Consider the following 22,767-nt stretch of genomic DNA (forward strand, 5'->3'; position numbering starts at 1 on the left):
TTGCACAGGACGACCTACGAGGGTTGTACGCACTGGAACCTACGCAGAAGTTCTAGCCAGGGCAGTAAGGCAAGAAAAGAAAGCTACGAGAGGCTTGGAAACAAGGCAAAACTGCCAGTGTGCATGAGATCCAGGGAGTAAGCGAACACACCACCAGAACCAATTAAAAACTGGTACACAGAATTAATTATGTCCAACACCAGCAACAAACCATTAGAAATAAAGCCAATGAGAAAACAAGATTGGTAGAATCATAAAAACCTCTGTAAAATGCAGAAAAGATCTAAATGGAGAACTTCCACATTCACCTACAGAGGAAGACAATCATCAAGACTACCATTCTCCCCAACTGCATTCGAATTTCAATGTAAATGCAACTTAAATCCCAAAAGGGGTGTGCATATGCACATGTGTGGAATTTTACAACCAGATGTTACACAATTTTTATTTCTATATACATTTTTATAATAGTGCATTGTAAAACAGTATGTATATACACAACTTTCAGACTATTTCCATATGCAATTTATACTTATACAACAAATTTTATACAAAAAACCAAGGGCCATGAACAGCCGCTACAACTCTGAAGAAAACAAAGTGAGGAGAACTGGGCTTCCCCAAGGCCCAGATTTTCCGGCCTCAGGAGCTCAGGCAGTATGGTGCTGGTGGGGGACAAGCACAGAGAGGGCCGCGCTGCCTGACGGACAGAGGCCACTGCCGTCAGAGGTGGCCTTGAGGATGACGGCCTACAGTCACTGCCTCTGGGAAAACTGCTCGCTCAGGTGAGGAAACACCCTTACTTCACCCCACTCATGAGGCCTATGAATTACGGCTTGAGATGCAAACACCAGGTAGAACTACCCCACTTTTGGATACAAACCTTAGGAAGAAGCTCTCCATGTGAGGAAAGGGAAACATGGAAAAGCACAGCACTGCTGCCCCTGACTGTAAACCTGCCCATGACTGTAAACCTGCCCACGGACAAACGTGGACAGAGAAACTGAGTGTGGAATTTATGCTGCGTGTCCTCTTCACTTTAACCAAGCACCTGACAGGAACTCACTGCCGTGGGGCCATGCCAATGGGGTCTGGAAGAGGAGCAGGCCAGAGGCCATCGCTGAGGTCCCCTACTTGCTCCACAGCCCTGAGCTCCTATAGGAAGCGGGTGCTAAGGGCGTGGCCCAGTCTGCTCCCCCACACTGAGTGGGGTGGTCAGGACCGGGCAAAGAACAGGGTTTTCATCCCCCTTGATAGCTGAAATATACCAATTAACTCCTTTTATAACTAAGCTTATTTATATTACGCTAGCGATATAAACTGCAGTGTCAACCCAACGTGCCTTGTTCTAATACGGAACACGTCAAAACCAGGTTCCGTTCTTTGGCTCAGAGATAATATTTATCACCATATGTACATTCAACTCAGCAGCCTTGTTTCTCTAAAATAAAGGAGTCCAAGTTCAGATGAGGTACAAAGAACGGTAGTCCTAGTTTGCCTTTACACTGCTTTGTTCTTTCGCCACTGATTCTGTCAGTTTCACTCTTTTCAGGAAGTCACAGAATGGGTAACAGAATTTTCTTCAATGACAGTTACTCTGATAAGGTGCATGCATTTCTCCGAAATGTGAAAATACATAACTTAACCCAAGATCTAGCGAAGGCGGTACCGGCATCTGTAGTGAAGAAAGGCCGTGTAAAGAACACCAAGCCGGCGGCCGGGACTCCAAGCTCAGAATGTTGCCCGATACCACTAGGGCAGCTTGGCTACCTGTTTCTGCTCTCAACTTCGCACTCCCCCCCTGTGAACTCCGGGGTCCTTGTAAATTGTTAAAAAGATGAAGGCAGAGAATGTGCTCTGCAGAAGGCATCTCACTGCTTGTGGATACTGGCGTCGGTTCCCAAACGAGTCCATCTAACCAGTACGCTATGACACTAACTTCACGCATACGGAGATAATCAGCATCTCCATACAGGTAAGTGAAGAATGTATTCAGAGCCTGATTCAAGAACATGTGTCACATAAGTACACTCTTTAATGTTTTTAAAAAGCAGATGGGACAAATGCTGGGTTCCAAACAGTTAGAGTTTCCATAGAAAGAAATGAAACACTGTTCTTCAGAGCTGAGCTGATGGCATATGCGTACTGGCGACGTGTCCACACTTGAGATGTTGAGATGCTGGCTAGTTCAAATTGCTATATGTGGAAGTGTAAAATACACATTGGATTTTGAAGACTTAGAGCCGAATAACACAATGTAAAATATTTTAGTAATAATTTTATATTGATTACGTTGAAGTGACAATATTTTGGATTGGGTTAAACAAAATACATTCAACTTAATTTTACCTGTTTCTTTTTACATTTTAAGGTGGGTATTAGGAAGTTTTAAATTATGAATGTAGCTCCTATAGTATTTGAACAGTGGTGCTATAATATATAGAGTTGGTTTCCCAAACCAAAGCAGAAAGTGACGTGACAAGAAGCTTTTCTTATTAATAAACTTTATATAACAGACAAAAAAAAAATCTCAAATCATTTATTATGAACTTCTTGTTTATAATGAATAAATTTAGATTAGAGGAAAAATACAAAATGGGTACTTGTCTCAGCCATGAAAATACCTCTTTCAGCCCAAGCGGGTAGGGTGTGTGGCATAGCATAGTCTCAAAGACTTTCTGGGAAAGAAGTGACCAAGCTTAGTTTACAGTATTTCTTCCAAGGATTCTAACAACACATCGGGGAGGTGGGGGGAGCAAAAAATATAAACGTCTTTGCAAAAATCCAAGAAATGTTTATTTAACTTGTACAAAAGAAAAGTCAAGTTGAAGAGCGCATGAGATTCTACATTTCACCTCTCAGTTTGGCAAAAATAAAGTTTGATAACTGTCAGAAAAGGTGTGGGAAAACTGGTGTGGCTGGAATAATTACTGATGTGATCTCTTTGGAAAGCAATTTGATTACAGGCTGTAATTTAAAATACCAATATTCTTTGACCCAGCAAATCCTACTTCTAAGAATTTCTCACACAGGTACTCCTGTACGTGCCCACAGGGAAGTAGTGACTGAGCAGAAGCCTGGGCGTTTGTGTCGTCGCTACTGGCAGAGGGCTGGGGAAACACGATGATGGCACGCCAAGTCCCGTAACTGCCTCCATAAACGACCTGTTGGATGAGCACGTCCTCCCTCTCCCAGCAAACTTAGGGACCCACCAACAACTGCCGCCAGGGCGCCCTGCACTGCAGGCCCCTGTGACAGTGTATGCTTGCTCCAAAATCTGCTCATGCCAGTTGATTGCTCAGGTAACCACATAATTTAAAAATAATATAAAGAAAATACGAGCCAAAGAAATGTTTCAGTGAATACTAACTTCGGCACAGTGAAATTCTCAATAAGGGCAGGTTGCTTAAAAAAAATTATGTCACTTAAGTAAAAAAACACACACACACAACAACAACAACAACAAAAACACATAAAAATCTCCAGGAACCCAACATTCCAACTGCTTCTTAAGTGCCTTAAATTCTTGATCCACTGAAAGGAAACTGATGCTCAAAGCCCTAGACGACATCATTCGGAGTTCGTCTTACGGAGAAGACACTGTATAGAACCCAGTCAGCAGCACGTCAGTGCAGAACCTGAGCCCTGTGTGAAGCGACAGGGGACTGAACGACCACATGCCCCATGTCCCAGCCAACTAAGGAGCAAGGGCAGCTGTGTATCCTGCTGCCATGTCACCAGTTGTGTTGGAGACGTGCTGCGGACACACAAGGGTCTCTAGAAGGCCACTCAAGCCGCTGAGAACAGAAGAGAAGCAGAGGCAGCCACTGGGCAAAGGGGGGCAGCACTTAGCAACTTGGAAAGGCGGCAGCCGGACTGGGAGGTGGGAGGTCATCTAGGTAAGACAGCATTTACTCCAGACACCACTTAGCAAAAGGAGCGTTTTAACAGGTAGAGGGGTTATGCTAAGTGCTCACAACTCGACCACGTGCAGGAGGAGAAAATCCTTGGTCCCCCTTGCGGTTTCCAACAAAGACGCTTCCTTCTGGAAAGGAAGCGAGGCGTGAAGCAGCACTGGCTACCACAAGCCCGCAAAGGGCAGTCACAAGAACTGTCGCCGGTGACAGGAGCCGGTGCTACCAGTAGGCTGTCTGAAGGGAGACTTTTTGTCGTTAGTTTCTTTGTGAGGGACCACTGATTACAGAATAGGTGACCACGTGAACCCCTGGATATCTGAGAGTCGCCTGTGAGTCTGTGGAGAGCAGTGCAGAGGGCTGCATGCGGCCTGCAGCCAGGGCACATCTGGGGACAATGAGGAGCGGGCAGGACTGCAGACACGGCTCACCGCAGCACAAGGAAAGGTCCCTGCGAGAGAACACAGCTCTCGGGACTTGCACCTGAAGACTGGGCAGAGCCCTTCCCACAGGCGACGTGCTCGCCACCGAGCAGACAGCCAGCTTACATGACTTCTCAGGGTCTCCATCGCTACAATCCTTTGATTGTTTCGTTCAAGAAACAATCTGTGCTTCCAGACGGACATGCATCCATCCGCACGAGCCTAGGGCCCTTCATGTCTCTGAAAGCCACGGCACTATGCTTCAGAGCAGCTCCTGTGCACACAACCGCTCACCACAGGCTTGGAGCCACAGCAGGTCCCGCCTCCAGGCCAAGACGGGGATGGAATGGCTGCAGAAGAGGGCTCTGGCCGACTCCCCCTGAGCCCTCCAACTAAAAAATACTTTCAATCTTCCAACTATAAATCTCATTAAACTATAAGAAGTAAAAGAATTCCAAGGTTGGCCTAAGGCAACAATTTATACTTGAAGGTATTTTTCTTCCTACAATTTACATAGAAAAGTTCCATGAGCTAGAATGAGCTTAGCTCATGTTTATAAAAAACTTTGCTATGGATACAAAGCTAGCTAAAGCCATGGGTGGAAATACTTAGGAATTAGAACCAGTCCTACAAATGTAACACTTTTCTACAAAAGAAGAACCAAACATCAGAAAAAAACAAGTCTTTGGATTCTCTCCTCTCCAGGGCGTTAAGCCACAGTAGTCACTCAAAGCATGCTGCCACCTGGGTGGTGACACTAGGCTCTAGGCTCGTCACACCTCTCCACTTGGCCTGTCTCCTGGTTTGTCAAACGAGGAGGTGGGACTCCAGCATCTCTTCCAATACTGTCTTTCTGAGTCTACTCTTGGAATAAACCTCACTTTTGGATTTAAGCACTTCCGGATACCCTTAACAATACAGCTGTCCTCCAAAGAACAAATTCAACATCACGGTGCCCTAATAATACAAGCACCATGTGTAGACCAAAGAGGAGGTGTTTTACTGCTTCCCAAGTCAGACAACAGAGGTCCTGCCTCAGAGCAGGCCACCATGCGGGACGAGCATCTGGGAGCAGGACTGCAGACACTTCGTGTCGAGAGAAAGCCAGCAGGGCGGGAACAAACACTAGCCCGACGACAGAAAACCAGTGCCAAGCAAAGAGGAACGGAGAGAAAGACGGGCGCCGAGGGCAGACGCGAAGGGGCTGGAGCAGCATGGTGGCGCCAGCCTTGGGGAAGCTACTGAGGACACGAAACACCAACTTGGGGTGAACTCCGGCTGCTGTGTGAAGAAAGGATTGTAGAGAAGCAACAGCAGCAACAGCAAGGAGAAAAAGCTAACAAAGGACAACAAGCAGCCCGGGCACATGGAGGTGACAGAACAGACCACACAGTGCTGGGCCTGGTCCCCAGGGAACACGGCTTGTGTGGATGGTGAAGGAGCCCCGCACACGTGGAGCACGCCGCCCTATGCTGAAGAAAGAGCCAGAAACACAGATGTGTGTCTGCCTGCTTAGATTTTCAAAAAGAAGCAGTGGGAGAAGGGAAGACAGACAGGAATGGAAGGCCAACCCTTTTGTGTATACCATGATCTATACCTTTACTTTTAAAACCATAGAAATCAGAGAACAAACTCTAAAAATAAAGTATGTCCTGCTTTTTCTTGATGCTGGTTATATAGGTGTGTTCAGTTATTGAAAATGCACTGAACCATATACATTTAGGATTTGCATGGTTCTCTGTGTTTATCACACTTCAATAAAGTTTACTAAAATAACTGAAGTGAATCTAATAATGTCACACTATTAGCATAAGCATTTGAAAAAAATGTAACTTTAAAATACAATAATTTGAAGGTACATTCCAAGGGGGATACATCTTAATAATATGAGTACTGTTATTCTAAAAATATTGTATTATAAGGTAACTAGGTAATCAAGTTACTATCCTTTAAAAACCAAGATTTTCAACACAAGTAAAAGATACCCATTTGTGGGGACAGAGTCCCCAGAGAGCAGTTTCCAGGATCTTGGCCTCACGTGGAAAGGTGCTGGCTCTGGTAGTAGATGGCCATCAGCCGTGACTAGTTGGCCATCAACTGTAACCAGTGAGCCATTAGCCACTTATAATATAACTGCCGTGGCTACGCTAGGGAGTTGGTTGATTGGCAGAGAAGCGGATGGCGGATTGCGGCTAACAAGTGCGATTAGCAAGCGAATTGCGGATCTTGTGGATCCTACTTCCTGTGTCTCGCCTGGCCGCCAGCGAGACTGGGGTGCAGGAAGACCCCTCGTTGGGGTACTGGCAGATGTTTGCTTTTGTGTCTCAGCCAGCTGCCAGCGAGAATATAGTGGTATGACTCCCTAATCTATGGCTCCGTTGTTCCTTTTTGGCCTCACCATGTCCTGCGTTCTGGTGCGGGGAGCGGGAGCAGAGTGCCCATATGACACCATTTAAGTCAAAACCATGTAAATTTTCATTTCAATTGGAAGCACCTATACTCGTGATGGTTTCCTAGGCCTGCCTGTCTGCCAGGATGTCGTGCAGGAGACCCTCCTTGCTGCGCCATTTGTCGTGCGGGAGACCCTGCTCACTGCGCAATTTGTCGTGCGGGGTGGCCTGCAGGGTCTCTGCTCCCGCTCCCCACACAAGAACGCAGGATATGGTGAGGCCAAAAAGGAACACCCACGGAGCCATAGGTAGGGGAGTCATACCACTATGGTCTCACTGGAGGCTGGGTTCACCGGACGTGCGACCTGCTGTCCGTTTTTCTGCCGACCGACGACTCTCCTCCACTCTCCTCGGCTCTCCTCGGCTCTCCTCAGCTCTCCTCAGCTCTCCTCAGCTCTCCTCCGTAGCCGCAGCAGTTATATTAGCGGCCAACTGGCCAACTGGCCACAGCTGATGGCCAATCAGCCACAGCTGACGGCCATCTTCTACCTGAGCCAGCACCCCGCCACGTGAGGCTGAGAGCCTGTAAACTACTTTCTGGGGCTCTGTACCCACACAGGAGAAGCAGACAGCAGTAGTGAGCAGCTCTAACACACGCTGGCACCCCAACACCACTCCCCACTAAATGGAACCAGGGTTCCTTAGGAAAACAGCTGAGCCCAGGTCTGGAGCAGGTAATGACAAGTGGGACATCCTGTTGTGGCAAAAAGCAAGGAAGCACTCACAGACTAAGGGGTCATGTCCAAAGACACAGAAGCCAACTTAGGGGAACAATTTGAGCATCAAAAAATGACTTCAATTGGTTGAAACACAATTACGTACAAATACACAAATTTATAATACTGGGCCTGGTGGAGCCACAAAAATGCATTGTCACTTTGGAAGTTGGTCATCCCAATGCACTCTAAACACTGCTAAAGGAAAGAAATCATTTATTTCTCCTTTCTCTCCAGTAGGAACCATATTTCAGGGTTACCAGAATTGATAAGGGGAGCCTTCTTTATACAGGCACAGCTCAGAGACATCATGGCTTCGGTTCCAGACCACAATACAGCAAGTGCTGCAATAAAGCGAGTTGTAGTCCTTTGCTAGTGGAGCGTCTTGCCTTCAGCTGGTAAAAAAAAACACACCCAACACCTGGAAAGCACCATAAAAAGAAACACAATAAAACAAGGTACATCTGTGTAAGAATGCCGATAAATGTAAAAATAGAACTAGAAAAATCTTCCTTTTGCAATTGCCATTGTAGGCTAAGTCATGGCCCCCACAGATATCCTGGTCCTTCGCCCTAGAACCTGTGGATGTTTCAGACAAATTAAGGTAAGAGCAGTGATGGGGGAGATTGTCTTGGGTTATACAGGTATGACCTAAATGTAATCATAAGTGTCCTTAAAATCATATGCTTTAAAGATGGAGGAAGGAGCCACAGGAATGCAGGTGAATTCAAGAAGCTGGAAAAGTCAAGCAATGGGTCCTCCCCTAGAGCCTCCAGGAGGCCCCCACACTGACTTCACCCCGGTGAGACAGATTTCTGCCATGTCTGTGATAATTTGTTATAGCAAATTTGTGATTAGGAAACTAATACACCATTGAAACAATGGATACAGTGATAGCTCGGTTTTCGAACATCTCCACTGACGAACATTTCGGTTTATGAACGCTGTAAATTTTATGGATCTATGGTATCATTAGACAGTAAAATTTATGCTAAATTTGCAGTTTTAGGGGTTGATTTTAAAGGTCTGGAACAGATTAATCCATTTTACATTACTTTCTATGGGGAAACAGTGCCTTGGTTTTCGAACGTTTCAGAATTCGAACAGTCTTCCGGAACAGATTACGTTCGAAAACCGAGGTACCAATGTACAACACACTCATCAATCAAGAAAGACAGCCAGACAGTATGCCTCGGGTGTAATGCCATACAAAGTACACAAGCGCTCTATGATTTATTCTTGACACCTCCTGTACCTCCCACCCCTGCAAAAAATAATTTAAAAATAGGGCCGGCCCGGTGGCTCAGGCGGTTAGAGCTCCATGCTCCTAACTCCTAAGGCTGCCGGTTCGATTCCCACATGGGCCAGTGGGCTCTCAACCACAAGGTTGCCAGTTCAACTCCTCGAGTACCCCAAGGGATGGTGGACTCCGCCCCCTGCAAGTAAGATTGAACACGGCACCTTGAGCTGAGCTGCCGCTGAGCTCCCGGATGGCTCAGTTGGTTGGAGCGCATCCTCTCAACCACAAGATTGCCGGTTCAACTCCCGCAAGGGATGGTGGGCTGTGCCCCCTGCAACTAGAAAACGGCAACTGGACCTGGAGCTGAGCTGCGCCCTCCACAACTAAGACTGAAAGGACAACAACTTGACTTGGAAAAAAGGCCTGGAAGTACACACTGTTCCCCAATAAAGTCCTGTTCCCCTTCCCCAATAAAATCTTAAAAAAAAAAAAAAAATTGAAAAATAAACACCTGAAACCAATGAAGCATCTATACCTAGCTACCAGTTTACAGGAAATATGGGGACCAGAGAAACATGCCACAACAACAATACAATCAACCAAATCCAGAATGTGGTAAATTCCACAGCACAGGGGCCCTATTGCTTTCATAAATCAAGGGCATTGTTTTTAAAAAGAGGAAAATTGCTATAAATTTTAAAAGAAACTTAAGAAGCTTCACCAAAGGCAGTGTGGAGACTTTCTTTACATTTTGATTAAAACAGAACAAGTATAAAAACATATTTTGTGACATCTGGAGAAAATTGAACACAATAGATATTGGATGACATTAACAAAGTATAGTTAATTTTCTAAGGTAGAATTGCTTTAAATCCTTCACTAACTAAAGATACATGATAAAGTATTTACAAGTGACATGAAATTTGAGATTTGCTTTAAAATACTCAACCTCAAAATAGAGTATGGGGGGGAGGTGGGTCAGGGAAAGATAAAACAAAAATGCAAATATTGGCAATGATTAAAGCCAGGCGATAGGTATATGAGATATCAGTATTCTCTCCTCTGGGGTATGTTTGAAAGTTTTCCTAACAAGAAGGCTTAAAAAAGAAAAAGATCAAAGAGCATTACTTTTCAAGGCCTACAGGATGCTGTCAAAGCCACACTAAGAGGGTGAATCAAACTTGTAAATTTCATTATGAGGAAGAATGAAGATAAATAAGCTAAGCATTCAAGTCACGATGGAAAGAGAAAAATCAAAACAAGAAATGTAAGAATTGCTGAAATAGAAAACAAAAAACAGATGGATTGGTCAAGCAAATCCAAAAAAGTAATTAAAGAACAATGAACTCTTTCTAGTCTGACAAAGAAAATGAAAACACACAACACAAGCTCACAATGATACAGTATTATTCTTGCTGGGTTTTACAATAAGTACAGTGGCCCAATGGCCGTAATTCTATCTTCTGGTAGACCGCAAGAAGTCACAGCTTCTTTGCCCCATGAGGCCCCACAAATTATTTTTATATCTCACTGGCAATAATTGGGTTCTGAGCCCATTAGGGGGACCAGTAACAGCAGTCAAGGGGCCAAAGGGATAGGCTATGACTACTGCCACAGCCAATCAGGGTCTACCCATGCACCTCGGCCATTTCGTCCAAAACACATGGTGGAAAAGGGTGGCTCCCAGCGGAAAAATCACACATTGTCTGCTTCCCTGAAACAATGAGTAAAGATATCAAATACAAAGCAGTTTACAAACATCTAAAAATTTAAACCCAGCCCAATAAATCTGCACTAACCTTAGGGAAGAAGACATCACGACTAAGTAGGGTCTGTTATAAGGATGCAGCAAGGAATCAATATTAGGAAGTGTATGCATCACACATTTATAGTTCAAAGGAGGACAAATACACATACACACATAAATGATGAATGGCCATTTAAAACAATGTCCAAAAGACTGATGAAATTCAGCATCTATTCTTTGTTTCCTATGGAATTTAACATCGGTAGTAGACAGAATTGGCTATAAAAATATTGCCCAGAAGTAAAATATATCATATTTAGTGAAAAGCTAAAATTATCCTATTGAAATAAGTAACAAAAGAGCAAAGATGTCTATTGTCAAAGACTATAAAACATGCAACCTGAGGAGACATTAGTAAGCAGAGACAAATGCCACTGTTTGCAGATCACCATCTATCTAGAAGACCCCTCTATTATATGAAACATTAGGAACACTGAAGGAAAGTTCAGTAAGTCAGCAAAACAAAACTCTCTCCCTCTGTCTCCTGGTCCAAACCATGGAAATGATGCCAAGTCTCAGTCCACAAGACATATCCAAAGATATCTGTTCTCTCCAAGTTCATCTACACCCTCAAGGAAATGCCAAATAATACCTGTGGCAGGTGGAATCACAGCCACCCAAAGATATCAGGTCCTGATTATTTGGAATGTAAATGTTACCTTATTTGGAAAAAGCAGGCCTTCCAGATGTGATTAAATTAAAGGCCTCAAGGAGATTGCCCTGGATTATCTGGAGGGTCCTACATGCCACCCCAAGCGTCCCTATAAAAGGGGGCCAAAGAAACATAACGGAGAGACAGCTAGCTATATGAGGGTTGAGGCAGATGGGGCGTGATGCAGTCACCGGAAGCTGGAAGAGGTACAGAACAGTTTTTCCCCGAGACCCCAGTAGGAGTGTGACCCTACCAGATTTCAGAGTTCTAGCTTCCAGAACTGTGAGAAAATACATTTCTGTTGTTTAAGCTAGTAAGTGTGTGGTGATTTATTATGGCAGCCCTAGGAAACTAACACAACATCCCAGTAGGTTTTTTTGTTTTTTGTGGGGGTTTTTTTTACTGTAAAAAAGATTCTGGCCAAGACATGGAAACAACCAAATGTCCTTCGATAGATGAATGGATAAAGAAGTTGTGGTATATATACACATTGGAATACTATTCGTCGGTAAGAAAAAATGATATAGGAACATTTGTGACAACATGGATGGATCTTGAGAGTATGATGCTAAGCGAAATAAGTCAGAAAAAGCAGAGAACCATATGATTTCACTAATATGTGGTATATAAACCAAAAACAGCAAAAGAACAAGACAAACAAATGAGAAACAGAAACTCATAGACAAAGACAATAGTTTAGTGGTTACCAGAGGGTAAGGGGGGTGGAGGGTGGGAGATGAGGGTAAGGGGGATCAAATATATGGTGATGGAAGGAGAACTGACTCCGGGTGGTGAACACACAATGGGATTTATAGACGATATAATACAGAATTGTACACCTGAAATCTATGTAATTTTACTAACAATTGTCACCCCAATAAATTTTATAAAAAACAACGTAAAACCTACACAGAGCTTGTGAAACTTGAAAAATAAAACATGAGCAGAGGTACAAAAAAAAAAAAAAGATTCCGAAATTCACCTAAAAATAAAACCAGCCTAGATTATTTGGCATTGAAGAAAAAAAGAGTTGGGATTCACCTACAATTAGCAAAGCATACTACAAAGCAATAGTAATTAGCACTTAGTGGCACTGGCTAAAGGAAAGAGGATGAATGAAGTAGACTCGTGTACCTATGAGTTTATAATTTTCAAATCAGCAAGGAAGAATGGACAACGCAATAAACAGAATTAGGCCACATTGCTATCCTCTTTGAGAAAATATAAAGGGCGATCCATACCTCACACCACACTCCAAAATAAATGTCAGCTGGATTAGAGATGTGGGGCTAAACAATTAAGCCTGGAGGAGCTGGAAGAGAGAGGAGGAAAAGCTGTGACTTAGGGGTACAAGAGCCTCCTCATGATACAGACTGTAGGGGCCATCAAATAAGATACTGACTCATTTGACTCTATTAGAACTTAAGAATTTTGCAGAGCAAAGACTGATACAGAAGTTAGGATACAAATAAGAGTTTTTCTCTGGAAAACATGCGAATAGGCTAAGACATATCAGCACACAGTTCACAGAAAATATAACATTCTGCATGTAAACCCAGGAATACATGGCCATCCTCACTCAGCCCTTACTCTGAGATCAACAAAGATGAACAAAAGTGATGCAGTTTGGAAATGCTGAAGAAAAATAGGCTACCTGCCCCCCGAGGATGTGTCAAATGAGAAGGCCTTAAAAACTCGTAGTAACAGACACACATATGTCCGAGCCATTGCGGCGATCACGTGTCACAGAAGCCACTCTCCCGGCACCCAGAAGGACGCACAGGCTTCGGCACGACACATGTTGAGAAGGCTCCTGGCTGCATTGACCACAGGCTAGGCCTGCAAAGGTCACAGGTGTGACAGTGCTACTACAGTGACACAGCGACACCACACAGCAGGTGTGCACTCGCCAACAATGAAGTGGCTGATGGCTCAGCTCACAGCCTGGAGAGGACCAGACAATGTACAGGACTTGGCTTTGAAAACCTGGGATGTGCGCCTCCACTCCACAGGGTGTCCACAGCTGGGGTGGAAGAGGCTGAGTGAGACGCAAAGGGCAGAGGGCATCTGTGCAGGGGAGGGGGCAGCAACGTGAGCCTGGCAGCATATGGGACAACTGATCAAATAAGTGTATTAGGGACACTGGCATCTAGCACTGTCATGTGGGAAAAGGGAGCTACTGATGTGGAAGGGGAAAACTGGAATGAAACCCGTGGTATCAGACTGAAATTGGAGGTATTGGAATAAACTCATGTTTTTCAATATACAGATATAAAAGTAGACATGAGTATGTTACAAGGGTAAATACACAGGCATTTGTATATATGTTTGTGTGTGTACGTGTATACATACACACAGGCATTCTCTCTCTGGCTCTCGCTCTCTGTCTAGCGAGAGGGCCTGGGTGCAATAACACGCCAACAACCACATACCTGGTACCCAGGCTGTTTCTCTGAGTACCAATTGTCATAAAAAGAAACCGGATTTCCCTGAAAAAGGCTGATTCCAGGTCTGGGGCAGGAAGTACATGAAGAACCCAGGTATCTTGTGCCAGAAAACAGTGCTAAACAAATAATGGGAACATATCAGATAAAGACACAGGAGGTGACCGTAAGGGGCTCCCACTGGCCAAAGCTGGGGCAATATGAGCATCAAAACAAATAATAATACAGGATGATAACCTACTACGTAAAATGGGACGCTGTGAGCTTCCATCGACATGACTGAATAAGCGGAAAGTCCGATAGAAACGGATACTTAGTTTCAAAGCAGCTCCCAGTCTACTCACTACTACAGACCTCAGCGGAGAAGCCTGGCAGGAACCACCGGAATCAATGATCACAGTGAACAGCACTGGTAATGGGACAAATGGAAATCGTCCACCATCTGACAGAAAACAAGGCGCAGAACTCAGCCCCCCTTCTGTGCTATTCCAGCCAAAGATGCAAAACCTGAATGGAATCAAAAGGAAACAACAAACCCACACTGAGGGACAGTGTCCAAAATAACTGTCTATAATCAATAAAGGTGTCCCCATCAGGAAAGCCAAGGGAAAATGGAGTCAATGTTCCAGTTGGAAGGAGACTAAAGAGGTTGGACAACGAAATGTTAACACATGATTCTGAACTGGTGCAATGTGAATGGGTCCGAAGGAAGCAACGCATCCCTGTCAGTTTCCTGATTTGACGGTTGTACTGTGGGTAAGGAGGAGAGTGTCGTTTGTGGGAAACACACCAAAATAGCCAAGGGTGATGAGGTTTCATGTCCCCAACTGACTCTCAGGTGGTTCAGAAAGTGTTTTGTACCATACTTGCAAGTTAAAAAAATTTAAATGGCAAATAGTACTATTTTTGTAATTAGAAGAAATAAATGCCTTAATCTGGAAATAAACATCAATACAGGAGAGGGGCGGCAAACGACATTGACCATTCAAGCTCAAAGTCAAAACTCAATTTTGATTGCCTATGTATCATTATGAGTGTAACTATAAAAATCAATGCACATTTCACCCACGTTTTAAACAGCATAACAAAGTTTTACCTCAGTTATAGGATACTGTTTTATATCTGTTACATGTCATCAGTTTTTCAAAGTCCGTGAAAGCAGATTTTTAAGCCATCACAAAGTGTTGAGCAAGCTGCTGGCTGCCCAATGCGAACATGCGTAGTAGGACATCCCAAACATCAAGTCCACAAGGGACCCTCCGCCGGCTCCCTCCCCAGAAAGAGGCAGGACACCTGTGAGTCTTGGGTGCTCCCCACTTTGCAGACACTGAACTCGGGGGAGAAGCACATGATGTCCATCTGAGCTAGCTGCCAGCATCAGCACCGCCGAACCCCAACCCAACTATTCGGAGCCCGGGGAGAACTCAGACACTGGCAGGCGGAGCCAGCCACATCACACAAGAGGGGCACTACCCGCAGACAGGGGAGTGGACAGGGGAGCGGCATGCAGGCTGGGGGAGGGGAGTGACCACATCAACCAGCAATGGCTTAAGAGAGAGGAACCCCCCAACACACAGACACACACACACACACACACACACACCCCTACCTCTTCAGGACTGGGGTGAGCAGACAAGAAGACAGCAAACGTACATTTTGGGAAATTCAAATATTCTTATAAGAAGCTCTCTAATGCATACCAAATAAGTTCCAAGTAGGCTGAAATGAAAATAGCCTTCAATAAAACTATATCCCCAACTGAGAGTGAAAACCTAATTACTACACAAGTCAACGGCAGTGAGACTTGACGAAGGGGCCAGGACCGACAGATCACACTGAGTCTTTCACACGCCAGTTCCTCCTTGGAGATCTAGTTCTGAAACTAGCAGCACAGCCTGAAACCAAAAAGTCCCTCCCCATTTGGAAGCAATCAAGGGCGGGAGGTTTCCACGCACTCTCTCTCCAGCTCAGCAGCATCTGCAGTAGTTAAGCATTCTGGAAGCCCCAACCAACCAAGGACAAGGAGGAGAGACTGACACGCTACGCTGCTCCAAAAGCAAAGGCATCTTTCACAGCTCGAAGGAAAGCCACCCTGCTTGTGAAGATCGATTGTTGACTCTCCCCCAATAACACCATCCTTTTCTCTCTGTTTACCCGATCTTTCAAAACAGAACTGCACTTACCAATCTCAAGGGGACATGCTGGTCCTCTCCCACACCTGTATAAACTAAGGGTGGACCCCGACAACACCCAGCCTGATGGGCCGTCCTGGCTGCAGCTGGCTCTTGTCTGGACGTTCTAGGGACCACAGGGCGAAGCCTGGGAGCCAAGGGGCCCTGTGCACACGCAGCCTGGCAGCACTGCTGAGATCACTGCACAATGACAAAGGCAACACAGAAGTTTGGTCTCAGGGGTGGCGAGTCAGCTCCCAACATAGGCAAATGTATCAAAATAGAAGCCTTGTTTCAGAAGGAAAAAAATGGATTCTTCAAATTGATCTCACACACACTGATTTAAGCCAGTGCTACAGGACCATCTAACCTACTTATCAGAAAAAGTCAAAATAGTAAATATAATCCAGTAAGTCCATTTGAAAGATATTTATAAATGAGCTAAGTATTAATAAAATCAGAAACCTATGACATGAGTGAAATGAAGAGCAACACACGCATTTGTTACAAAGTAAAACAAGGCAGCATATGTGAGTTTGTCAGTCCAGCCAGCAGATACTGGAGTCCCACATACAGAGCACAAAGCGCAGGAAGTCCCTCCCACTCAGACACACGCCAGGGCCTGCCTTTTATCCCGTATGGGGCACCATCAGGTAACAGGCTCCCCATGTCAGAATGGCACAGCAGAAAGGCAGACGCCATCCTGTTGGGCCATCCTTTCCTCTTTCCTTTCTGTAATTTCTAAAGACAAAGAGTTGTAAAAGAGGGCAACAAGTTTTCAACCCTATGTAACAAGGAATCAGAAACCATACATTTTTATACTCAGGAGGGAGCCCTGAGGGCAGAATGACTTCTCAACAAGTCACTCACCTCGACCCCAATTTCAGAAACAGAAAAAAAAAAAAGCCAAATGTACAACCCCCCCCCCCCCTCAAAAATTATTTAACGCTGTACTTCAATTGTTTCCTTTCTCCCTCTGACCTCTATTTGTCCCAAGGGGTTCTGGTCCTTTTGCCATAAGGACGTCTTCTCTAGCTTCACCATTTCCCCTAAGGCTATGTGCTGTGGCAACCTCTCTCCTTCAGAAGTGCAGCTCCCTGGAGCTTGCGGAGGTAAATCCCCTCCTAGGAGGTAAATCCCCTCCTAGGGCCTGGAGCGGTTGCCATGCAGCCAGTTGCTATTGAGGCACCTCGGGAAGACTGCTTTCTCTCCCGAAGGAACCACACACACAGGTTTGCAGGATGACTTAGAACCCGGAGCAGGGAGCTCAGCCACCATGCCCTCCCTAGGCCTGACCCTGGGCACAGTCCGACATCTGGCTTACAGTGCCCTACTGCTCAGTCCCCATCGCTTCACTCTAGCTGCCCAGGCCCAACATGTGGCAGCACCACCAAGTTCACGCCACAGAACTTTCTGGAAGGCACATCAGTTTCTCCAGCAGAGATAACGACATACATCGAGCGCACCGGCGGCAGTTATCCCCCCTCCAGAAAGAAACCAAGAGTAGCAGTGGTCCAGCCTGCACTGTGTCTGGAAGCTTTAAGTGCCATCATCGGACCTCATGTCTGGGAAGAGCGCATGCTCGTGAGTAATCAATGACAGAGCTGACGTGGGTATGCTACGCGGGGTCCTCTCTCTTAACAGAGCAAGGCCAAGAACTACGGCTCCGCTTCCAAATTTGGTCCCCAGCTCAGTCCATGGACCCCAAACGAGCTGCTAGCCAGTCAGATGGCGGAATCGTGCTGGGATGGTGACAGTGTGGAGAGCACGAGGAGACGCCTCCCGCAGGAACCCTGGCTGCCCGAGCACTGTGCGGCCCTACGGCAGAGGCACACACACGGCAGCACGCTTCTGCATTCGGCGGTCTGTCCGTCCACACAGCCCAACCCTCCAGAGAGCCGCTCTGCGAAGCTGTTGGTGGAGGCCATTCCCCGGTGGCTGAGGAACACCAGAGCAACAAGCTGGGACCTGGCCTGCAGACAGGCTTATTCCTCTGTCCAGCGTCCCCCTCGGAGCCAGGACAGCTGTGCTCCAATTAGCACTCCACTGAAATTCACCGAAAGTCGGTAAAGGACAAATGTTTAGAATATGCCGTTAAAATTTTAGCAACGGACACTGTCCTGTCGGTTTATCCCCTCAAAACGTGCCATGACCAGGTTACTGGCTGTGCCATGGGCGCCAGCTTAACCTGTAAGCCAAAGTGGGGGGGAGGGGCAGGTGAAAGCCAGATGGGGTCACTCCACAAGGTATGTGCCTTCATGCGACGTTGGGGAGGCAGCCGGGGTGGTGGCGCTCGGTTGCTGCGACAGGATGATGGAACATTAGTCCAGCAAGAGCCCAGAGTGGAGAGCTGGCCTCTTGAAGTGGCTGCAGGTGGCCTAGCAGCAGTCACCGACAGGTGACCAGAGACGGGCCTCGAATGTTTTAGGACTGGGGCTTTAATTTGTTCACTTCCTTACCTGAAACCTACTGATGAATACATACGTGGTGAAAACTAACTACTTAGTGCTTGAATCAGTGAGAGACATTCAAAATTCTAAGGGACACAGAACAAAAAGCTCAGTGAGGATTTTCTATTACCATCACCCTCATCAATATCTGCCACGTGAGGACTCTAACAGTGCAGGCGACACTGTCCCAACTCAGCCACTCCTGCAAGTGGCTTCACCTGCCCAGTCTCTATTCTTCCAACTGAAAAACAGAGCCGGTGACAGCTACATCCTAGAGCCCTGCCCAGGACTGACCCTGGAAAGCAGAGCTGCTCAACCTTGGCACCGCTGACCTTTTGAATGAGACAACTCTTCATTGTGGGGCTGTCCTGGGCCCTGTAGGATGCTGTGTACCTCTGGCCTCTAACCACTGGATGCCAGTAGCACCCCCGTCAGGACCACCAAAATGTCTCCAGACATTTCCAGATGTTCTCTGGGGGCAACATTGCCTGGTTGAGCCATTGCTGGGGAAAGGGCATGATGCCTGGTATGTGGGAAACAATGAATAACAGTGTTAATAGCAAAGCTTTTTGTGTCACTTGTGCATCTATCCTTGAAATGGTTCACAAAACGGGATGCTTGCGATATGAGTAACTATCAGCTCCCAGTGTCATTCTCCCAAACTTGAAAACTAAATTTCTGATACACTGAATTGAGCAAGGGTTCAGTGCTATCAAAGGTGGCAGGGGTGTTGGACAGTGACCGCAAAGATTCAGCTTCCTCATTTGCAGAAGGAATAAACTAAAGTCCTACAGATCCAGAACACCAAGTCACAGGGCTGAGGAAGAGTAGGTCCCAAACGGAGACACAGATCTGATCCAAGTCCTCTGCCTGCACACCAAGCACTGCCTCCCCACCTGTGTGAACACCCCAACCCTTCGTCCTGTCCACTAGAAAGAACCAATGCCCAGCAATCTATACCTAAGACGCAAGATGCACAGGGCCACCTCCAGGAATGTCTAAGAGTATCAATTCATACAAGTAAAAGGCAAACCTCAGCGGGTTTTCAGAAAGCAATTATTTGAAAAGAATTCATACTGATACTCAATGCCACTTGCTAACTAACCACTGGCTCCTGCACCAGCAACTTCCTGCCTCTGCTGGCCCCAGATAAGGCCTGCTGTCCCAGGGGTGGGATCTCAGGGCAGAGGTAAGCCTCTGGAGAAGACCCTTCACCCACAGCACAGCCTGGGCAGGACGGGCAGGGGCTGAGGGGGCACTGCAGTGATCTATCAAGAAATGTAATTTTTAGCATAAAACTGTTATAAAATACAACTACGACAAAACAATGCAAAAAGTGGCAATCCCTCATGATTCTTCCCCAAGAAAGTATTGTTTTATCTAAGACCTTTTCTTGGCTATATTAATACATGATTTAAATAAAAACAGGGTCACATTATACACATTGTTTCTCCACTTGCTAGCGCACTTCCATTAAAGATGCATCACAGCTGTCTTTCCAAGTTTCACATGCAAATTTTCCTTGTTTGTTAACAAGCACATGTTGAATGGAATGAACGTTCATAACTTAACAATCCCCTGCTGAAGTTGCCCTGTTTTTGGGGTGTTTTTTTTTGCAATCACTAACATTGCTGAAAAGAATACCCTCTGCTCACTTGGGCCCGCACCACTACAGGATAAAACCCTGGAAGCAGAACTGTATGATGCCAGGGTGCACAGATAGGCACTGCCAGGGCCGACCACCCTCCCGACAAACTGAACTAGTCACTCTACAACATCCGAGTACAAGGTGCGATCACAAAATGCAGTGAACGCTGCTGCCAAGTGCCATCCAACGGAAAGGCAGGGACCTTCAATATGGGAAGCAGCGCGTCGAACCTTAGTAACAGTGTGTGATAAGTTTCAGTTTGTTCAGTGCAGTCAGTCGGGTGTGAGCTACGGTTGAGAAGGTGTTTTCAAGTTTGCGTAAATCATCCTCCATCGTGACAACACTCCGTGTCACACATCAGTACGGCAATGTCTGTCAAATAAAAACATTACGGTGTGTCCTCATCCACTTTATTCACTGGATCTGGCACGGTGTGACTTCTGGCTCTTCCCCAATGTCAAAATGATTCAGGACATCGAGGCAGCCATGTCAGCGCAACCAAAGACACTCACGAAAGAGGACTTCCAGAACTGCTTTAGAAAGTGGCCAGAACGATGGGATAAGTGTGTTCAAAGCGAGGAGGGGTATTTTGGGGAGGGATCAATGGCACTGTATCTTTTACTGTAATAATGCATTTTTTAAAACATTCGCTGTATTTTTTTATCACACCTCATATACCTGTCCCTTCACCCTCGATAACTAAAATGCTCATGGTTATTTTTCCCAACTTGCAAGGCAATATGATTTTAATGTCATTTCTTTGATCATCAGTGAAACTGAAATCTTGCTTTGCTTGCTGGCCATTTGAATTCTTAACTGTGAAGACCAACCCATTCACGAGCTCTGTCTGCTTCCCACCCAGTGTCTCAGGACACATTAACATAAAGCGAAGCCCACAGCTGGGCTACACAGGAGAGGCAAAGAGCAGGAGGAACTACCAATTTCAGGGAAACTCAAGCTGTGAGCTAAGAACACTGCCACGCAAAAGTGGTAAGAAAATACCATTAAAAAGGGCATGCCTCCCATGCCCTGGCCAAAGGCTGTGGTTTTTCTCTTTAGAGGGAAGTAGACTCTTTAGATGGGGACACCAGTTCCAGTTGACAGTGGGAAACCATTCTGAAGACAGGGGAAGTTCTTCCAGAGTTATTGCTAAGACTGTAGCCTTTTCCCTCCCTTGGCCCCCTGAACGCAGGCAGCCAGGCAAGAGGCTAGGTCGTCTTCTGGGTAACCCAAAGAAGCTAACAGGGTGTTGTAAGGAAATGGCCCTGCCAGGTGCCTCTACAGTTAGGTCACCGTTGACAAGCGCCGACCACAGGCTCAAAGGCCCTCTGACAAATGAGCAGGCACAAAAACATCACCAGATAGCCCAGAAAAGGCTCTGATATGAAAGACAAAAGCGCCAAACAAAAAGCAGCCTGAAACAAACAGTTACTTCAGGGAAAAGAAAACTTTAAAACTCACTAATGCCCTCACATAAGAGATTCTATATCCATGGAACAAAAACAGGAGAATGTAAAATAGGAACAGAGAGAACAAGGAAATGTTCTTTGAAATAAAATGAGAAAAACTCAACAGAAGGGCTAGAAGATAAAGTTGAGAATGTCTTCCAGAAAGAAAATGGAAAACCTAAGAAAATCAGAGTGTCAATCCAGAAGGTCCAATAGTTTAATTCTAGAGAGAGAGAGAAAGTGAATGGGAAGAAATCAAAGCAATAAATCAAGAAAAATGCTCAGCATTGAAGAACGGGATTCCAAATAAAGGAGCCCAAAGTGTGGGCAAGACATTAGATAAAAACAAACTCAAAAAGACATCACTATACAGGGTGTTTTGAATTTCACAGAAAATATTTCAATCCGCAAAGAAAACACAATCACATATAAAGGCTTCAACAATAACACTGGCAGATGGGAGACGGAGGAGCAAAACGGTGCCCAAACTCTCCCGCAGGTTCCACGTTCTCACAACTTTAGCTCTCATGCATCTTTTCCCAGGCAACTCCTTGAGGAAGTGCTGCATCAAAACGAGAGGGTAAAAAACTCAAGAAAGAAAAAAACAAAGGTTCCAGGAAACCAAGGACCCAAAGGGGAGGTGAGAGCTTCAGGAAGATTCCAGTAGGTTGGAGGCCTGGGAGAGATTCAAGATGAGGTTAATAAAAGACTGAATTTTATCAGCAGATAAAAAGGACTACATTTCTTGAAAGAGATTTAGACAATTAGTGAATTTGGGATTCAGTTTCAGTGACAAATACGTAGAAAATTAAGCCAACAAAAACCAAACAAGACTCATAAGAACTTCATGGAAAACAAAAACTTATCCAGGAAAGGAAAAGTGATCGCACCACACCATTTGCCCTAGCTGTGCATAATACGATACAGTCATATTAACATAAACACCGAATACTGAACTGACCAAATCAAAGACGCACCTACTTTGGGCAGCCACGTCTGTCTGCACAGAGAATGCAGAGGGGTGGGTAAAAGAAATGGGAAACGTCACATCTACTCTCAGAGTCAAGTGAAGAGACAATGTGTGAAATGAGAGGGAAGACCAATGAACGAGCAAGGCAGGCACGCAGGCTATTCTGAGGTGGCCAGAAAGGCCAAGGACAAACAGGGAGCACACATGGGCGCTCTGCAAGGCAGGAAATGTGACGGCGAAGAAACTCCTAGAGTTTTTCCCTCCAAGTCTCTCTAGATGTATTTGATCTAAGCCTTGATTTGAAATAAAAGTAATTTAAAAATTCATATGAATGCCAACAAAAAGGATTAAGGGAGAGTATGCACAGTCGGTGTATTGCTACCAAATTAACAGCAAGCATCAAGATGACTAACCCCTCATGACGATGCCCAGACA

General features: G+C 45.5%; 1 protein-coding gene across 4 annotated transcripts in view; it reads right to left on the bottom strand.

Annotated features, from left to right (window-relative positions):
• HDLBP (high density lipoprotein binding protein) overlaps nucleotides 1-22,767 on the bottom strand; it is a 68,834-nt gene that overhangs the window by 43,126 nt on the left and 2,941 nt on the right. Inside the window, exon 2 of one of the 4 annotated variants that reach the window (XM_074316479.2) lies at nucleotides 15,829-16,017. The exons of the other annotated variants lie outside the window; for them this stretch is intronic. The gene's annotated coding sequence lies outside the window, so the exon portion shown is untranslated. The remainder of the gene's footprint in view (nucleotides 1-15,828; nucleotides 16,018-22,767) is intronic. 4 annotated transcript variants of the gene reach the window in all.

Source organism: Rhinolophus sinicus, chromosome 17 (genome assembly GCF_057876585.1).
Source record: "Rhinolophus sinicus isolate RSI-liver-muscle chromosome 17, RSI-T2T, whole genome shotgun sequence".
NCBI classification, from domain to species: Eukaryota; Metazoa; Chordata; class Mammalia; order Chiroptera; family Rhinolophidae; genus Rhinolophus; species Rhinolophus sinicus.